The sequence below is a fragment of the Gorilla gorilla genome, chromosome 1 (assembly GCF_029281585.2).
Source record: "Gorilla gorilla gorilla isolate KB3781 chromosome 1, NHGRI_mGorGor1-v2.1_pri, whole genome shotgun sequence".
NCBI lineage: Eukaryota > Metazoa > Chordata > Mammalia > Primates > Hominidae > Gorilla > Gorilla gorilla.
In genome coordinates, this window is record NC_073224.2 from 234,101,219 (window position 1) to 234,109,618 (window position 8,400).

An 8,400-nucleotide genomic window follows, 5' to 3' on the forward strand; every position below is an offset into this window, starting at 1 on the left:
CACTCACTGAATTAGTCCGGACGGTTTAAGAGCCACTTGCAGGCTGGATCCATTTTGTCTCATTCTTCCATTAATCAGTGAGTTAAGCCCTCCAAGCCCTGCAGTTTGAGCCATCAGCTCTGATTTGAGGGCAGAGGAGGGGGCCTTGCCGCTCAGCCATCTAACTCCTGACAGAAGAAAGACCTAGACTCCATATGCCGAAGGGTTGCTGGGCGCAGTGGCTCACGCCTGTAATCCCAGCACTTTGGGAGGCCGAGGCAGGCGGATCACAAGGTTAGGAGATCGAGACCATCCTGGCTAACACGTTGAAACCCCGTCTCTACTAAAAACACAAAAAATTAGCTGGGCGTGGTGGCGGGCACCTGTAGTCCCACCTCTTGGGAGGCTGAGGCAGGAGAATGGCGTGAACCCGGGAAGCGGAGCTTGCAGTGAGCAGAAATCGTGCCACTGCACTCCTGCCTGGGCGACAGAGCAAGACTCCGTCTCAAAAAAACAAAAACAAAAACATATGCCGAAGGGTTGCTCTGGTGGCAGGTTGGCTTTGCTTTTGGCAGGTGGCTCTCGTGTTAGAGGAGGGTTACCTGTTTCCTCCTCTGTGACATAGAAAGTGGGGCAAGAAAGATGCCCCAAGGCCCTTCAGACTGTCCCATTTTGTGCCTTCAAGTTGCATGCCCCTGGCAAGGATGGTCTGGAACCGTTCCCAACCTTGTCTTTGTAGCTCTCGGGAAGGGCTAGGAAATTCCTCCTGCACATCCATATTTTCTTTTCTTTTTTCTTTTTCTTTTTCTTTCTTTCTTTTTTTTGAGATGGAGTTTCACTTTTGTTGCCCAGGCTGGAGTGCAATGGTGCGATACGGCTCACCACAAGCTCCGCCTCCTGGGTTCAAGTGATTCTCCTGCCTCAGTCTCCCGAGTAGCTGGGATTACAGGCATGCGCCATCAAGCCCGGCTAATTTTGTGGTTTTAGTAGAGACGGGGTTTCTCCATGTTGGTCAGGCTGGTCTTGAACTCCCAACCTCAGGTGATCTGCCTGCCTCGGCCTCCCAAAGTGCTGGGATTACAGGCGTGAGCCACCGCGCCTGGCCCTGCACATCCATATTTTCAAGTTTACTTTTAATATCTGCCATGACACGGCCAGGCGCGGTGGCTCACACCTGTAATCCCAGCACTTTGGGAGGCTGAGGCGGGCGGATCACAAGGTCAGGAGATCAAGACCATCCTGGCTAACATGGTGAAACCCCGTCTCTACTAAAAATACAAAAAATCAGCTGGGTGTGGTGGCAGGCACCTGTAGTCCCAGCTACTCGGGAGGCTGAGGCAGGAGAATGGTGTGAACCCGGGAGGCGGAGCTTGTAGGGAGCCAAGATGGAGCCACTACACTCCAGCCTGGGCAACAGAGCGAGACTCCGTCTCAAAAAAATATATGTATATATATATCCGCCATGATGCATTTTGGGAGTCGGGGGTCAGGAATAGCGTTCATGAAATCCGGTAACATTCTCCTACCCGAGTTGGAGCCTGGTCTGGGAAACATCCCGGCCCCAGCGGGATAGACTGGCCTGGCCTGGCCTCGGGGCATTTGGGCCATGGACCCTTCTGGTTGTCGTCAGATCTGAGCCTGTTCCAACCTTTATCTCTGTCTCCCTGATGGCTGGCCCGACAGATATATGAAGCTGACAGCGAGTCATGGAGAATTCCTCCCAGGGCCATCCCCTCCCCAGCAAGGAATCTGAGCTGCTGACTTTTTCTTCCTTTGCTCACCCCCACAAGCTCATCCCCTGCTAGTATTCAGGGAATATAGAGTTATGTGAGCCACAGTGACAGCGACAGCATGTTGACATGTGAGCCCCTAGCACTCACATAGTAAAATGGCCACTTAATTAAATAAGCCTGGCCCTGCTTATTTACTGAAGGGAGATTGCGTCCAGGTGTGGGTGACACTGGGGGTTACAGACCTTTTGGAGTGTCCCCTGTATCATACCTACCCCATGAACAGCAGAGAATGGTCACCTATTCTCAGCATATGCTTGGCTGTATCTTTTTTTTTTTTTTTTTTTTGAGACGGAGTCTCACTCTGTTGCCCAGGCTGGAGTGCAGTGGCACCATCTCGGCTCACTGTAACCTCCGCCTCCCAGGTTCATGCCATTCTTCTGCCTCAGCCTCCCAAGTAGCTGGGACCACAGTTGCCCACCACCACACCTGGCTAATTTTTTGTATTTTTAGTAGAGACGGGGTCTCAGGCGTGAGCTACCGCGCCTGGCCTTTTTTTTGTATTTTTAGTGGAGATGGGGTTTCACCATGTTGGCCAGGCTGGTCTCAAACTCCTGACCTCAAGTGATCCGCCCGTCTTGGCTTCCCAGAGTGCTGAGATTATAGGCGTGAGCCACCTTGCCCACCCACATGTGCACTTTTGTTCTGCTTATAAAAGTAATACATCTGTGGCCGGGCAAGGTGGCTCACACCTGTAATCCCAGCACTCTGGGAAGCCGAGGCCGGCAGATCACTTGAGGTCAGGTGTTTGAGACCAGCCTGGCCAACATGGTGAAACCCCATCTCTACTAAAAATACAAAAAATTAGCCGGGCTTGGTGGTGGGCGCCTGTAGTCCCAGCTACTCAGGAGGCTGAGGCAGGGGAATGGAGTGAACCCGGGAGGCAGAGCTTGCAGTGAGCCGAGATTGCACCACTGCACTCCAGCCTGGGCGACAGAGTGAGACTCCGTCTCAAAAAAAAAAAAACCACACACACAAAAATTAGCCAGGTGTGGTGGTGGGGCGCCTGTAATCCCAGCTACTCGGGAGTCTGAAACAGAAGAATCGCTTGAACCTGGGAGGCAGAGGTGGCAGTGAACAAGATCGTGCCACTGTACTCCAGCCTGGGTGACAGAGTGAGACTCTATTTCAAAAAAATAATAATATATATATATATACATATATATAATATATGCTTATATGTATATACGTATATACATACATATATGTATATGTATATACGTATATACATACATATATGTATATGTATATACACACACACATATATATGCCAGTACAAAAAACTTGCCAATACATAAAAACATTCCTTATCTTTTATTTTATATTTTTTTGAGACAGAGTCTCACTGTGTTGCCCAGGCTGGAGTGCAGTGGTGTGATCTCGGCTCACTGCAACCCCCACCTCCCGGGTTCAAGCAGTTCTCCTGCCTCAGCCTCCCCAGTAGCTGGGATTACAGATGCCCACCACCACGCCCAGCTAATTTTTGTGTTTTTAGTAGAGATGGGGTTTCACCATGTTGGCCAGGCTAGTCTGGAACTCCTGACCTCAGGTGATCCACCCTCCTCGGCCTCCCAAAGTGTTGGGATTGCAGGCATGAGTCACTGTGCCTGGCCTCCTCATCCTTTTTAATGGCTTCACGATATACATGGATATGCCTGAAATTTTAAACTATGCCTCTAATAGCAAACTTTTGGATTGTTTCCAATATTTCACCTATTTTTTTTTTCTTTTGAGACAAGGTCTTGCTATATCGCTTAGGCTGGTCTCTGAAAGTCCTGGACTCAAGCAATCCTCCTGCCTCAGCCTCCTGAATAGCTGGGTGTGTGCCACGAAGCCCAGCCCAGTTTTTCATTCTTGCAAATGGTGCCATAGTGGACATTCTTGTGTCTGTGTCTGTGTGCACTTGTGAAAGAGCATCTGTAGAGGGAATTCCTAGGACAGTGGAATTTCTGTGTGGAAGGCTGTGAGCAATTTCATTCTGACATTTCCAGATTGTCATCCAGACAGCCACTTATTCTCCCACCAGCAGAGTAAGTGGTCACCGTCTTCCGTGTCCATGTCCCTGAGATATGAGGGGCATGACTAGTCAGGTGACCCCTTATGTGGTCACCAGGCATTTCCCTCTTGTCCACTCGCATTGCTGAAATGCCATGGCTCTTGGCAGAGGAGCAGGGGCAGCGATAGGGGACTCTGGGGTCATGCCTCCAGAACTTCCGCGGGTGGTGTCCAGAGGATACGCTACATTAAATTTGCTTATCTTTCTGGTTAGATTTCCCACTTCTAAAGACCCTCTTACATAGTCTTTTTTTTAATTTAATTTTTTGCTGAGACAGAGTCTTGCTCTGTTGTCCAGGCTGGTTTCAACTCCTGGCCTCAAATGATTCTCCCACCTCAGCCTTCCCAAGTGCTGGGATTATAGGTGTGAACGACCATGCCCAACCTCATACATTTTTTTTTTTGAGACAGTGTCTCACTCTGTTACCCAGGCTGGAGTGCAGTGGCAAAATCTTGGCTCACTACAACCCCCACCTCCTGGGTTCAAGTGATTCTCCTGTCTCAGCCTCCCCAATAGCTGGGACTACAGGCGCCCGCCACCACACCCGGCTAATTTTTGGTATTTGTAGTAGAGACGGGGTTTCACCGTGTTAGCCAGGATGGTCTCAATCTCCTGACCTCGTGATCTGCCTGCCTCAGCCTCCCAAAGTGCTGGGATTACAGGCGTGAGCCACCGCGCCCGGCCTCATCCAGCTTTTTTAGTTGTCCCAAATGGGCAGGTGGGTCTGATTTATTGACTCCATCACTGTCGGAAGCAGAGTCCCTACTGAAGGCTCTAAATGTTCAAAGCATTTAGCACATTGTCTGTTTGCAGCTGTTGTTATATCCAAAATTTGGTATGATTTTCTTTCTTTCTTTTTATTTTATTTTTTTATTTTTTGATGGAGTCTTGCTCTCTCGCCAGGCTGGAGTACAGTGGCGCCATCTTGGTTCACTGCAACCTCTGCCTCCCAGGTTCAAGCAGTTCCCCTGTCTCAGCCTCCTGAATAACTGGGATTAATGCCTGGCTAATTTTTTGTATTTTTAGTAGAGTTGGGGTTTCACTGTGTTGGCCAGGCTGGTCTTAAACTCCTGACCTAAGGTGACCTACCTGCCTCAGCCTCTCCAAGTGCTGGGATTACAGGCTTGAGCCATCGCGGCTGGCCAATTTTCTTTTTTTTTTTTTTTTCCTTCAAGATGGAGTCTTGCTCTGTCACCCAGGCTGGAGTGCAGTGGCATGATCTCGGCTCGCTGCAACCTCCGCCTCCCGGGTTCAAGCAATTCTCATGCCTCAGCCTCCCGAGTACCTGGGATTACAGGCACCTGCCACCATGCCCAGCTAATTTTTGTATTTTTAGTAGAGAAAAGGTTTCACCATGTTGGCCAGGCTGATCTCGAACTCCTGACCTCGTGATCTGCCTGCCTCAGCCTCCCAAAGTGCTGGAATTATAGGCGTGAGCCACCGCACCCGGCCATTTTCTTTCTTTTTCTTTTCTTTTTTTTTTTTTTTGAGACAGGGTCTTGCTCTGTCACCAAGGCTGGAGTGCAGTGGCACAATTACAACTCACTGCAGCCTTGACCTTCTGGGCTCAAGTCATCCTCTTCTGTAGCCTCCTGAGTAGCTGGGACCACAGGCGCATACCACCATGCCCAGCTAATTTTTAAACTTTTTGTAGAGACACAGTCTCACTACGTTGCCCAGCCTGGTCTCAACCTCCCAGGCTCCAGAGACCCACCCCAGCCTCCTGAGTAGCTGGGACCACAGCTGAGTGCCACCATGCCTGGCTAATTTTTAATTTTTTTTGTAGAGACAAGGTCTCAGCCATGTTGTCCAGTCTGGTCTTGAACTCTAGGGTCAAGGAGTCCTCCTGCCTCAGCTTCCCAAAGTGCTGGGACTGTAGACGTGAACCTCCATACCTGTCCCTGCTTTATGCTTCTCGAGATGTAAATGAACAGGATCCAGGCAGAACCCCTCCAGGCCCATATGGGAGGCTCTCAGGAAACAGCCTCCTCTGTAATGCCAAGATGGGTTGAGACCCCATAGCTGCCCTGCACAGAAACTGCCTCTGGAGGCTGGGCCTGTGTCCTGGGCTTAGTGGGGAAGGGCCCTTGACTTCTGTGGGCCAACAGTCAGACAAGGCCCATCCGAGGCAGCCTGGGTCTCTGCTGGGCGTGTCCACAGTGACAGTAGTGACAGTTTCCAACCAACAGGACCAGGGTTTCGACAATGGGGTAGATGGTTTGAAATCCTAGCTGTTCTGGAAGTCCAGCCTGTCTTTTCCATGGTTGGGAGCCTGGCCCAGGAGCCTTTGTTCCTTGGACAGACTTGGCCCTCGAGAGGGCCCCAGTCTCTCAGTTTGTCTGGCCAGGTTTAAAAGTCTGCAGTGGCCAGCAGCCGGCAGTCAGGCTGGAATGTAGCTGTGCTGGCTTGGCCACAGACAGCCCCGAGGAACAGCCTTCATTTCCGCCTCTTCCCCTCACCTCAGGCTGAAAAATCCCCGGCAGGTGGCAGCTGCTGGGTCTTAGTCTTAGTCTGAGTCTCAGCTCCTCCAAGGGGACCAGGTTTGACCCCAGCCGGGCATCCAGGCATGTGGGCTGCCCTCTGGGCACGGTCCTACTTGGATGCCAGGGAGCCCTGCCACCTTGACACACAGGGTGAGGTGGAGCCCAGCTGGACCAAGCCTTGGGGTATTTGGAAGTCAGCCCTGGTGAGAGATGGTTGATTGCAAATTGATTTTAGTTCAAATCAATAAGCATTTCCCTGGCACCTGCCCTGGGCCAGGCTGGGTCTGGGCCTTGCATCCCTGATAGAGTCTAGATTCTAAGGGCTCCCAGGCTAGATGGAGCGAGGGGAGCTCCACAGCGGGATCCAGGCGTCAGTGAGAGGAGCTACCGATTCCACCAGGAACAGTGGGTGGGCGGGGCCCCGGCGTCTAAGTGGCCACGCCGGGGGCAGGCTTTTAATCAAGACAGTGACATTTGCAGACTTGCGTTCTGTTCTTCTGCTGTGATTGTTGGCCACTGTCTCCGGGTTTGGAGGGGACTCTCCTGGATTAATTTATTCACCCCCCATGGCCACCCTGTGAGGCCTGTGAGGCCTACGCTGTATAAATGAGGAAACTGAGGCCCAACTTGTTCGAGATGGCACAGCCGGCAGGAGCTGGAGCTGGGATTTGAACCCGGGGAGCCCGGCTGGTTCTGGAGGCTGTGTTGGAGGGGGTAAATGTGAGACGGGGAGGGACTGAGGCAGGGCGGTGGTGGCCTGAGGCTGTGCCAGCGCAGGGCAGGGCTGATGGCACTGAAAGACATCTTGGAGACAGAGCTTAGAACAGTGTGGGAGCTGGTTTGTGGTCGGCCCGCCCCAGGCTGCAGTTGTCCCGAGGCTGCAGCTGGTGGTTGGGTGGGTGATGATGGTCCGGCCAGATGCTGGGCAGTGACTGGCCCTCCCACCCTGCTGGTGAGCCGAGTGGGCCTGAGGGCCCCACTGTCTGGCTTCCCTGCCCCCCACACACTCAGGGTAGCCCGGGGAGGGGCCCATGCCAGTGGGCTCGAAGGTCAGGGAGGTTTGTCCAGGCCTGAATGGCTCCCAGAGTCCAAGTCAGGGGCACATCTGGGGCTGGGAGAAGCCCACTTGAGCTCACGTGGCCTCAGGGCTTGAACGGTGCTGAGCAGGAAGGACAACTCGCTCGGCCTGGGATGACCCCACAGCATGTGGAGCTCAAATATCTCGGCTGTGAAGGAGGAGCCAATGGTATGGAGGGTGGTGGAGAGACCCTGCGGCAGCGCCCAACCCCTTCCGGGCGACATGGGTAGGTCTCCAGGCGTCCCGAGCCTCCGCTTCCTCCTCTGTAAAACAGGGTGACGGTGATCCAATCACAGGGCCACTGGGTAGATTAAAGGAGATGCCACCTTGAAGGCCCTTGGTCCAGAGTCCTGGTATAATACATAGGGCACCGGCAGATGTTAGTGTCCCTGCTGTAAGGACAGCCAGGGAAAGGGGGCTGAGAGGGTCCCTGGCCCAGCAGGAGTCTTCCTGAGCACAGGGAAGAGAGTAGCACGGGCTCCCCGGCTTCCAAGGGCCTCTCCCCTGCCCGGCCCTGGGCTTCCTGCCAGCAGAACCCTCTCCCGCTTCCTCTATCCAGGCCATAGTGGCAGTCACACACTCACTCTCTGCAGTGCTGGGGGCAGCCTGTCTGGGGGGGCTGCAGTCAGGCAGCCTGCAGTGCCCACTCCAGGCCTGGAGGTGAAGCCACTGCGTGGCTCTGCCGGCCCAGTCCTCGCTCTGTGAGCCCTGTCGTGGCCCTGCTGCCTCAGTCCCCCATCTCACATGCCTCAGTCCCAGCACCTGGGGGCCCTGAGGATTGGAGAAAGACCTGTCTGGGCAGCACAGGAGTGTGTGGGACCCCTCTCGGATCCCTCCTGTCTTGGGGGCGGTGGGCATCAGCAGCTGCTGGGTGACCGCCAGCCCCCTTCAGACGTTTCTCTCGGGCTTGCCAGGCTCCAAGCAGGGTCCTTTCATACAGGCAGCCTCATTTAATCACCCTAGTCGGGGCTTAGGATTGTCTCCATTTTACAGAGGAGGAAACCGAGGCTGGAG